Raw genomic sequence first — 13,042 nt, 5'->3', positions numbered from 1 at the left:
ATAATGACCAACTCTTGATTCATTGCTTCCAGGATAGCCTCACAGGGGCAGCATCCAAGTGGTACAATCGATTGAACCGTATCCAGATTAATTCATGGAGAGATTTGGCACAGGCGTTCATAAAACAGTACAGCCATGTGACTGACATGGTACCTGATAGGATCACTCTGCAGAATATGGAAAAGAAACCAGGTGAAATCTTTAGACAATACGCGCAGAGATGGAGGGAGGTTGCCGTACAAGTTCAGCCGGCTCTTCTAGAAAGAGAGATGACGATGCTTTTCGTCAACACATTGAAGGCACCATTTATTACACATATGTTAGGAAGTGCTACTAAAAGTTTTTCCAACATAGTTATGAATGGCGAGATGATAGCAAATGCTATTAGAAGCGGGAAAATAGATGCTGGAGAAAGTAGCAGAAGGGCGGCCTCGAAGAAGAAAGAGAATGAGGTCAACAACACAAGTTCATATTCAAAGACAGTTACAGTGAATCAGCCGGTAAAAGTGGTTGTTAACCAGCAAGGATCATCAAAGCAGAGATCTAATACAAGACAAAATACAGAGAAGACTCAATTTACGCCAATTCCAAAGACGTATATGGAGCTATATCAGAATCTATTCAATGCACACGTGGTTTCCCCTTTCCACTTGAAACCTCTGCAGCCCCCATACCCCAAGTGGTATGATGCAAATGCACAGTGCGACTATCACGCGGGAATTGAGAGGCATTCTATAGAACATTGTACGACGTTCAAGAAATTGGTGGAAAGACTTATAAGCCTGGGTGTGGTTAAATTGGATGATTCACCCAGTACAGAAAATTCGTTACCTAATCATAACGGAGTGAACATGATAGGTGGGAGCATGGGTAGAAAAATCAAGGAAGACATAGCAGAAGTAAAAATTCCTTTGAGGGAGGAATATGGTAAAAAGGGGATTGATTGTTCCGAATTCAGAGGGAAGCTTCGAAAGGATGGAAAATTACTATGAGTTCCATCACAAGGAGGGACATGAAATCGAGGAATGCACTGAATTCAGAGCCCTGGTTCAAGCCCTGATGGATAATAAAGAAATGGAATTTTATGAGGAAGTTAGGGAGGAAGGGAATATTTGTACATCCGAATCCTCGACGGTTCCAAGAGTAGCACAGCCTGTGGTCATCATCTCACGACCAAAGAAGGATGAAGTGAGAACGCTAGTGATGCCAAGAATCATAATAAAGAAACCTGCAACCTTATCTTACCAAGACAGTAGGAAGGTTCCATGGAGCTACGAGTGCAATACAACTGTCCCTGGAAAAGAGACTACAAAGGACCAGTGTGTGAGTGCCAAACTAGAATCTATGAAAGGGGCCATAATAGGGGAGCAGAAAGGAAAAGTAGTTGAGCCAGTAAAGGAGGAAGAAGCTGTGGAATTCCTCAAATTTCTGAAGCATAGTGAGTATAATGTCGTCGAGCAGTTGCATAAACAACCGGTTCACATATCTGTACTAGCCTTACTCTTGAATTCAGAAGTACATCGAAATGCACTAATGAGGATGCTAAATGAGACGTATGTGTCCAAGGATATTTCTGTCAGCAAACTAGATCGGTTGGTCAATAATATCAGTGCTGATAATTTTATATTTTTCAATGACGATAAAATACCTCCTAGGGGCATGGGATCTACCAAAGCTTTGCATATCACTGCACGATGCAAGGGGCATATTTTTCCAGGAGTACTGATTGACAAAGGATCAGCTTTAAATGTATTGCCGTTATTCACACTTAATAGGCTACCCACAGATAGTTCGCACATGAAAACATGTCAAAATGTAGTGAGGGTGTTTGACGGTACAAAAAAGAAGGTAATGGGAAGAATTGAGATACCCTTACTGATTGGCCCAACAGTTTATGAGGTAGATTTTATTGTGATGGATATCAAACCTTCCTATAATTGTTTATTAGGAAGACCATGGATACATTCAGCGGGGGCAGTACCGTCATCATTACATTAGATGTTGAAGTTAGTGTCAGATGGTCGGCCAGTGACAATAAAAACCGAAGAGGATATAATAGTAGCTGTATCCAATGAGACGCCATACGTGGAGACCAATGACGAGTCAATAGAATGCTCATTTTGATCTTTGGAGTTTGTAAATGCGACATTTGTTCCTGAATGGAGCAAAATTTTGGTGCCAAAATTATCCAAAACTATAGAGATGGGTTTACAGTTGTTGGTGGGAAAAGGAGCTTCACCCGGAAAAGGGCTAAGGAGATATCTTCAAGGGAGGACTGAGGTTCCAATGCTGAAAGAAAAGCAGGATCACTTTGGCTTAAGATACAAGCCAGATAGAGGACAAAGAAGGAAGGAGATAGAAAAAAGGCAGGAAAGGAGAAAGGCGCGTTTAAATGGGGAGGAAGCTAAGTGGGAACCAATAATAATCCCCCACATATCCAAAACTTTCGTATCTGGAGGAGTTATCCATCATGAGAAAAAGAAATCGGTTGAGGAAAGCATCGAGGAGACATTGGGAAGTATGCACATCAATGCCATTCATGAGCATGTGAATGAGGAGAGGAGCTGGTTGGACATTCGTCCTTATGAGCCCGAAAATGTTCCAGATAATTGGACTGCGGAAGAAATACCCAAAGTATTTAGAAATGTCTCAGAGTAATATTCAGAACAAACTTGTTGTTTTAGCCTAGAAATAACGAGAACTCTTTTGTGAAATAGGCTTATGTTTAAACATCATTATTTTAATAAAATACATCTTTGCAATTATTTCAAGTAAATATTCTTTCATTCTTTCCATACAAGTAAATATATATTCTTTTATTGCACAAATAATTGTACATAAATTCATACATTCTTTTGTAACCATATTAGGTCCTTGTGTATCAACGACGTGAATGACGCCGCTATGAGCTCAGAATGCCCTTTTGAACGAAACGTGTGTTTAGAGGGATCGCACGACTGTGAAGGTGATGAAGATGGTGGTTTATCTTTGGACTTGTTAAGGATGGTGGAACAAGAGGAAAAGCAAATCCTACCTCACAAAGAATCAGTAGAAATTATGAGCTTGGAAGGAGGAAAAGAGGTGAAAATTGGAACTGAGATTTCTGCAAAGACAAGATGAGGCCTCATTGAATTACTATAAGAATTCAAAGATGTCTTCGCATGGTCATACCAGGATATGCCCAGATTGAGTGCTGACATTGTAGTGCATCGCCTACCTATAAAAGAGGATTGCAAACCAGTTCAACAAAAGCTCAGAAGAATGAGGTCTGATATTGTGCTCAAAATAAAAGAGGAGGTTAGGAAACAGTTTGATGCTAGGTTTTTGCATGAGGTCAAATATTCTGAATGGGTAGCCAACATCGTTCCAGTCTCTAAAAAAGATGAAAAAGTACGAATGTGCGTGGATTACAGGGATTTGTACAAAGCAAGCCCAAAGGACAATTTCCCATTGCCACATATTGATACTCTGGTGGACAATACGGCAGGATTTTTGCTGTTTTCTTTCATGGATGGGTTCTCAGGATATAATCAGATAAAGATGCATCTGGAAGATATGGGAAAGACTACGTTCATTACTTTGTGGGGAACATTTTGCTATAAGGTGATGCCATTCGGATTAAAGAATGCAGGAGCAACATATCAGAGAGCCATGGTAGCCTTATTTCATGATATGATGCACAAAGAAATTGAAGTATATGTTGATGATATGATTGCCAAATCCAGAACAGAGAAGGAACATGTGCAGGTCCTGAGAAAATTGTTCTTAAGATTAAGGAAGTTCCAACTCAAGCTTAATCCGACAAAATGCACTTTTGGAGCCAGGTCAAGAAAGTTGTTAGGCTTCGTAGTCAGTGAAAAGGGGATTGAGATTGATCCAAACAAAGTCAAGGCAATACGAGATTTATCGCCACCACGTACCGAGAAGAAAGTTCGAGGCTTCTTAGGAAGACTGAATTACATTGCTCGATTCATTTCACAGTTGACCGAGAAATGTGATCCCATATTTCGCCTTTTGAAGAAACATAATCCTGATGTTTGGAACGAAGAATGCCAGAGTGCCTTTGAGAAGATAAAACAATACTTAATCAATACTCCAGTTCTGTCACCACCCAGCCCAGATAGACCCTTGATTTTGTATTTAACAGTGTTCGACAACTCTATGGGATGCGTACTGGGCCAACATGATGCGACTGGAAAGAAGGAAAAGGCGATTTACTACCTCAGCAAGAAATTCACTGATTGTGAGATGAGATATTCGCCTATCGAAAAATAGTGTTATGCCCTGATTTGGACGACCAAGAGGTTGAGGTAATACTTACTCTATCATACAACTTGGCTAATTTCAAAATTAGACCCTTTGAAGTATATGATGGAGTCAACAGCATTGAATGGAAGAATGGCTAGATGGCAAATCTTGCTCTCTGAGTTTGATATCGTATATGTAAGTCAGAAGGCCATCAAGGAGAGTGCGATAGCAGATTTTTTAGCTGGTAAAGCTCTGGAAGATTATGAGCCTCTGGACTTTGATTTCCCGAATGAAGATTTGATGTATGTGGCAAATGCTGAAGATGATCCCAAAAAAAATCACTCTTGGAGATTAAACTTTGACGGAGCATCGAATGCACTAGGCAATGGGATTGGGGCAGTCCTGGTGTCTCCGAATGGAGATTATCATCCTTTCACTAGTAAATTAGACTTTGATTGCACTAATAACATGACAGAGTATGAAACTTGCATCATGGGTATACAGGCAGCCATAGAGCGGAAAATCAAGACATTAGAGGTGTACGGAGACTCAGTATTGGTAATATACCAACTAAGAGGGGAGTGGAAGACAAGAGACCCTAAATTGATCCGTTATCAGAGATTGGTTTTGGAATTGATCGTAGAATTTGACAACATTACCTTCTGTTATCTCCCACGAGAAGAAAATCAGATGGCTAATGCTCTTGCTACTTTAGCTTCCATGATCAAAGTGAATCAGTTAGAGGATATGAAGCCCATTCAGATTAGTATTTATGAGATCCCAGCCCACTGTTACAGCATTGAAGAAGTGGAGAATGATAATCGTCCCTGGTACCAAGATATATTGCTATATGTGAAGAATCGCGAATATCCTGATCAGGCAACAGAGAATGATAAGAGGATATTGAGAAGACTAGCTATTGACTATGTCTTAGATGGGGAGATCCTATACAAAAAGGGAAAAGATCGAGTATTTTTTAGGTGCGTAGACGCTATAGAGGCTAAGGAAATTTTAGAAGAAGTCCATGAGGGTGTTTGTGGAACGTACGCTAATGGATTTACCATGACTAGACAGATTATGAGATTCGGGTATTACTGGTCTTCAATGAAAGAGATTGCATCAATCATGCCAAGAAATGCCATAAATACCAAATTTATGGAGATAAAATGTATGCGCCTCCTTCTCCTCCTTATGTTATGACTTCTCCATGGCCTTTCTCCATGTGGGGTATAGACGTCATTGGACCAATATCACCAAAGGCTTCTAATGGACATCATTTCATTTTTGTGGTTATTGACTACTTCACTAAGTGGGTAGAGGCAGCCTCATATGCTAATGTCACGAAGTCAGCAGTCAGTAAATTTCTGAAGAAAGAGATCATATGTCGATATGGAATGCCTGAAAGGATCATATCTGACAATGTGCTAAATTTGAATAACAGCACAATAGCAGAAGTCTGTAAACAGTTCAATATCAGACACCATAATTCGTCACCATATCGTCCAAAAATGAATGGTGCAGTAGAGGCGGCCAACAAAAATATTAAGAAGATTGTGGCGAAAATGGTTGAAACTTACAAGGATTGGCATGAGAAGTTACCATTCGCTCTTTTGGCTTACCGGACATCTGTCAGGACTTTTACTGGGGCAACACCTTTTTCGTTGGTTTATGGAATGGAGGCAGTTTTACCCATTGAGGTTAAAATTCCTTCTCTCCGGGTATTAGCTAAGTTAAAATTGGATGAGGCTGAATGGATCCAATCTCGGTATGATCAACTGAACCTGATTCAAGAGAAAAGATTAAAAGCTATTCGTCATGGTCAAATGTATCAGAAGCGAATGATGCGAGCTTATAATAAGAAGGTTCGTCCCAGAGAATTTCATGAAGGGGATTTGGTTTTGAAAAAGATCCTACCTTTACAAAAAGATTTCAGAGGGAAATGGATGCCAAACTGGGAAGGACCTTATGTTGTGAAAAAGGCTTTTTCTGGATGCGCTTTGATTTTGAATGAAATGGATGGAAAAAATCTCCCGAATCCTATAAATTCAGATTTGGTCAAGAAATATTTCACTTAAAATAAGAGAGGAATCAAAGTGAAAACCCGAAAAGGGCGCCTTGAGACCAACGGGGGTTTGAGTTGAAAATCCGAAAAAGGGTGGCTCAAACATTGTCAAATTGGGGCATATGATGATCTTGTTTCACTTAAGTCAACAATAAAAGGATATACGATGTCTTGGGGAATTGACAGAGTACTGTAGATCCCCTAAACACATGTTAAATTCAGAATGGTTCTTGGCTTGCACGGGGAAGTTCAAGCGATGATATCCAGAGCACCTAGTCCTCATATTATTTGTACCAAATTTGTTGGTTCTTATAAAGACTTCATTCTTTGCTATTCTTGAATACTTTTCTTTTCAGGACACTTACTATCAATAAACTCTTGAAATTAATTCATCTCTTACTCAGTATTTTTGATCTTTACGCAAGCATGTCGCATTAGAATAATGATTGATGGACTAATAAACTTTCGCAAAAGAAGTTTGGTATATTACTCTGGGAATTTCTAAATAATTTGGTAACCTGAAATAGGACTATTGTTTAAAACAGCCCAAGTTCAAAAGATAAAGAGCCTAATAAGGAAAAATCTAAATTAAGGTTTTTTTCAGATTTGGTTGTTTAAATAGCGAATGAGACAGCAAGAAGTCTTGATGGGGTCCCCTATGGAAAGAAAGCTTCTCATTTGGGCATAAGCGTTTGAGAGGACACCCTAAGAGTGGTGTAAACAAATTTCATCCTTGAATTACGATAGGAGAAGACTGAAAAGAGTCAAAATTTCCTACTCTTAAGTCACGGTGGAAGAAATATAGTACAAATTTTGTGTCCTAGAGGGTTGAGCTTTGAAGTGCACAATGGGGGGCAATTTGATTGAGTATTTTTCGAAGATATCAACCAAGTAAAATGCGTCAGCGACAAAACCTAAATAAACTTCAAAAAATGATAATTCTTGAAAAATGACATTCTGCATTCATTCAAATGTCATTCACACATGTCTAGTTAGGAGCATTTGATGCATTTTATGCCATCCTAATCATTAGACATAATTAGGTTCACTATACAGGTCATGTTCCCCAGAAAGCAGATCAGTGAAGATGACAAATCTTATCTCCCTGAAATTACAGTGGAGCAGATTAAAGCTGACAATCCTATCTCCCTGAAGTTGTAGTGGAGCGGATTAAAACCTCAGATCTTATCTCTCTGAAGTTGCAGAGAGTAGATCACATCTAGTCTTATCTCCCTGAAGTTGCAGTGGAGCAAACTAAGTAAAGCAAGTCTTATCCTCCTGAAGTTGCAGTGAGACAGACTGAAGATGGCAAATCTTATATCCCTGAAGTTGCAGTGGAGCAGATTAAAGCCGACAATCCTATCTCCTTGAAGTCGCAGTGGAGCAGATTGAAACCTCAGATCTTATCTCTCTGAAGTCGCAGAGAGCAGATCGCATCTAGTCTTATCTCTCTGAAGTTGCAGTGGAGTAGACTAAGTAAAGCAAGTCTTATCCTCTTGAAGTTGCAGTGAGGCAGACTGAAAATGGCAAATCTTATCTCCTTGAAGTTGCAGTGGAGCAGATTAAAGTCGACAATCCTATCTCCCTGAAGTTGCAGTGGAGCGGATTAAAACCTTAGATCTTATCTCTCTGAAGTTGCAGAGAGCAGATCGCATCTAGTCTTATTTCCCTGAAGTTGCAGTGGAGCAGACTAAGTAAAGCAAGTCTTATCCTCCTAAAGTTACAGTGAGGCAGACTGAAGATGGCAAATCATATCTCCTTAAAGTTGCAGTGGAGCAGATTAAAGCCGACAATCCTATCTCCCTGAAGTTGCAGTGGAGCGGATTAAAACCTTAGATCTTATCTCTCTGAAGTTGTAGAGAGCAGATCGCATCTAGTCTTATTTCCCTGAAGTTGCAGTGGAGCAAACTAAGATAGTAAATTTTGTTCCTTTGAAAAGTTACAGGGTGTAAGTCCTATCTCCTTGAAGATGCAGTGGAGTGGATAGAAGTACCAAAGCTTATACCTCTAAAGACGCAGAAAGTCAGAATGATGCTGAAGAAGAAGAGTGTCAAGGTCCAGCATGACCGGGCAGAATTGGGCATTTTAAAGTCTTTGCTCCATTCCTGTTACGCGATAACGAGCAAAGAGGGGCAGCTGTAATGCCTAAATTTTGCCCGGCCCTTAATAAATAAAAGTCCAGTTTTTTTACAAGTCCAGAACCAAATAAAGTGGCCCAAAATACATGGCCCAAACTGAAATAAAATAGGCCCAAATACAATGGCCTGAAAAATATTAGAAACCCTAGGGTTTCTAAGTCATCTGTACCGCAACCACTTAGCTCGTTTGCGTCGTAGCCAAATCTTCACTGCAAACATAAGAAAGGAAAGAAAATCAAATCAAATCAGATCCAAATCAAGTAGATTTCTTGTTTCTATTGTTGTTTTATTTTCATTCGACTATAAAAGGACATCAAATACATTGTAAAAAGGGCCGATTTTTTAAATCAATAAAAAAGGGCACGATTATATTCACAAGAAAAGAGAGAATACAACATAGAGCAAAATCAATCCTAAGGTTTACATCTATTTTTTTAAATTTATTTTTACGTTAATCTACTGTTGTTATTTTTATTTTTTATTTCTACATAAATAAAACAAAAAAAAAACTACCTTTCTTTAGACTCCGAGGCGGCGCTGAGGCGTTTGAGGGAACCACCCCCGAGGACCGGTGGTCGAAAACTGAAAGGTTTCTCGATTTTGTAGGGACTTTTTGTTAATTTTTGGGAGTTTTGAGCCTGGATTTGGGTTTAGAAGGGTCGAAAAGGCCGAATAGGGAATTTTCCCTTTTTTCAGCCATCGTAGATGGCGGTGCCTGCGCCGGAGATCGGCGGCCGGTAGGGTAGCCGATGATCGGCCGTTGACCGGACTTAGGCTGGAGCTTGGAGAAAAGGGGGAAGGTTGAGAGTGTTTTCTTCAGATTTTTTTAAAGAGGAAGGAAGAAATGAAAATTTTTGGCTTTTATAGCATAAATAAAACGACGTCGTTTCACCTAAGGGCTTTTAGTGCCAAAACGGCACCATTTTACACAACCCGCGCGCGACCCGACCCATACCAGGGGATCCGCGCGTTTTCAATTTTTGGGTTATTTACCCTTTTAGTCCCTTTTTTTTAGGGGTTAGGCAATCAAGTGTTTTTTTCTTTTTAAATTTTTCCCTGTGATTTATTTCAAATTTCGATTTGGTCCAATTTGAACGGCGTCGTTTTAGAGGAGAAGGGAAAATTTCCCTTCCAGCCCCTTTACATTATTGGCGTGTTCAATAGGGTCCTTTAAACTTCACTTATTTGTTGATTTCTTCCCTGATTTCCTTTTCCAGTTTAATTTAGTTTTTTTATATATTTATCTTAAAATCAATTAATTTTGATAATGTAATAATTTAATTTTTAGGTAATTATTTTATAATTTGTATGTATATATTTATTTTAGTATATATGTATGTATACATATTAATATTTTTAACCAAATTTTTTTATATATATATATGAATATAGATATTTTAAAAAAAATGCAAATATATGTTTTTTTATATATTTTATAATTTATATTTTTTCCTTTATTTTCATAAATGCATCATGTATTATATATGCATAAGTTTCATAACCCAAGATTTCATATGTAAATTATGTGTATGACTTTTAATTTCAATGCATATATTATGTGCTTTTTTTTATTCTATATATTTTGTTTATTTTCTTCGTTCGATTATTAATTCATGTTTTCGTTTATATGTTAAAAAGAATTGCTTTTTTTTATTTTGATCATTTATTTGATATTTTGTATGTGATTATTTTTATTATGTATATTGATTTTATTTATTCATTTGTTTATATTATTTCTATGCCATTGTAGTATTTATTATTGCATTGTATACTTAATGTAGCATCACATCATTTTTTTACTCGATTTCAAACTTTTCAAAATTGAGATAATGCTTGTATTTAGGATTTTCAAGGAAATTGAGCCCTAACGTATTGGGTTCCGATTTTCTTCGTTAAATCTAACAATCGAGCATTTCTCTTTAATCAAAAAATAAGAACTCATTATTGGGATTTCAACACGTTGTGTCCTAACGTATTGGATGTGACGCATTAATTTTTCGAAATGAATATTTTTTTAAAAAATAATAAAGGAAATATTCCGAGTTTGAGATTTTAGAGGAATTGTGCCCTAACGTATTGGGCCGCGATTTCTTAAATCTTGAATAAATGGATATTCTTTTACATTTTTTATTGCACTAGTATTTTGCCCTAATTCATTTTTGGGGAAAATTAGAATGTCGTGCCCTAACGTATTGGATGTGGTATTTTATTTCTCTGAAATGATATGGGTCATAATACGTAACGTTTTTAAGTTTTTTTTTTGCTAAGGATTATATATTTTCAAACTCTCGACTTCAAGACATTAATTAATCAATTTGATACCAATTTTTTTGCGTTACGAGGGTGCTAATCCTTCCTCGGACGTAACTGACTCCCGAACCCATCTTTTTAAAAACTCGTAGACCAAAGCCGTTTTTTTAGGTGATCCAATCACACCTTAATAAAAGATTGGTGGCGACTCCTAATTTTCAAATTTTCATCGACAACTAATTTTTGTTTTTTCAAAAATAAAAATGGTTTCGACACTACCCATGGAAGATGACTCAATTTGAACTCCCCCATGATGCCCACGACACCTACGTACCCTCGTCCATGACTTCATGGTGAACTCATACTTTTCAGTGTCTACAATGTTAAAAGCACACAGATTAATTCAATGTTTCCATCATAAATCTCATAACAGTTTATTTCAAGTTGCAGAATTAACCAACAAAAACCAGTTACACAGTACAATATGCACACAACATATTAGGAGAAGTACTTACAGGCGCAGCGTTGGAGACTCAGTCCTTTGCAAAACTAGTTATTCAGCTTATTATATAAAAATACTTTATTTAAAGCACCTTTTTATAAAAACAGAGGCCCAATTACATAGTCCGAGTGTTGTTAAACCTGGCTCTGATCCCACTAAATAAAAAACCCTAAACCCAGCCTAGACGGAAAGACCAAGCCTAAGATGTCAAACGAACTTGCCAGAAAATAGATAAACTTAAAGTCGGTTTAACTAATAAGTAAATAAGTCTTAAAATCATTAACCATTAAACATAATTCAAACTTAAAACTTCAAGTCAGAAAACAATAACAAATTTAAACACACACACACACACATATATATAAAATAGGACCATTAGATTGTTGAGTCTCGCGTCTGCCGGGCACTTAATTCTAGGAGGTTCCTAAAATTGATTCAGTCTAGTTAGTACGGTGCAACCTGATGTGGAATATAAATACTCAACATACATAAAATAACTTAGATATTAGTAAGAGTTCAGACAATACGCTCAATCCTATTTGATCAAATTAACAGTTCACAATAGTTTCGAGTACAAAGCAATTCAGTTACACATCAGATTAGATACAGAAACAAATTCATATGCAAATATAGATACAGACGCAATTATCTTACCCCCATCTGCTACACACCATCTCCAACCAACCCAACACACCTGATAACACTATCGAATAACGTATTTTTATGTATTAATTATGCATTTATTCTGAGTATGATCCTGCTAATTTAAGCTATTTATGATCTTTTATCTCATAGGGACTAATTTTGAGGAAAAAGTAAAATTAAGGGCCAAAAGCGTGAATTTAGAGATAAAATGGGCCAATGTGTGACACAAGGAAAAGTTGGTGCCAAAAGTGCAAGCATGGAGGACACAAGGGTTGAAATGCAAAAAGAAGAGATTTTATTCTATTAAACTCTATTTTAATTATATTAGGATAATTAATATTGAGATAATTATTAAGGATTATTTTTAGGATTTATTTTATCTTTATTTATCTTCAATTAAATGTATTTATCTTTTAGGAATTTAAGTAGGATTAGAATATCTCCCCTAGCACTATAAATAGGGGGTGAAGTGACTCAAAAGGGGATCTCATCTTTCTTTTTCTGTAAACACTCTCTCCCCAAAAGTCTAGGCTTTTGTTCTTTTCATATTTCCTTTCAATAAAATCTTTATTTTTATTTTATTTATTTTCTTTTCTACCACAACCATGAGCCATTAAACCCATCTAGCCGAAAGTTGTCAAAAATCCCCAAAAGGGTTCATGAGGCTTAGAATCCGTACTTAGCCTCCTCACCGAGTATTCATCGTTTCTCCGCACTACGGGGCTGACGCTTCTATCCAAGTCCCTTAAGAAGTAAGTTTTTCAACGTATGCAAAGACGGCCGGTTTGTATGTTTTGGGAAGGTTGCACAGTCGGTTCGTTAGCTTGCTGCGTCAGAGGTTGGCGAGCCCAAGAGACAAAATGGCGTGGGATTCGTCATTGAGAAGCGTTGATCTAGCATAAGACGATCCCACAGAAGCGATTGTTGGATAGAGTCAGGTTCCACTAAATTGTAAGTCTAAATCCTTTGAGCTGGTGGTCGTAGGCGTCCTCTTCCACTATAACTGGCTTATTCGGTTTGGGAAGGATCATCTAAAAGCTGAAGATTGAACCCAAGGTGGAACGAGACAACTGGAGGCTGGAATCTCCCATAAGAATTTTCTTTCTCTTAACTCTATTTTTAATTTCTCGAATTTTCAATTCAATATTCTTAATTCTGTTTTTATTTTATTTTTTCGTTTTTAGATCCAACAATTTA

The sequence above is a fragment of the Gossypium hirsutum genome, chromosome D05 (genome assembly GCF_007990345.1).
Source record: "Gossypium hirsutum isolate 1008001.06 chromosome D05, Gossypium_hirsutum_v2.1, whole genome shotgun sequence".
NCBI classification, from domain to species: Eukaryota; Viridiplantae; Streptophyta; class Magnoliopsida; order Malvales; family Malvaceae; genus Gossypium; species Gossypium hirsutum.
The sequence above is the reverse complement of the archived record's forward strand: the minus strand, read 5'-3'. Positions refer to the sequence as shown.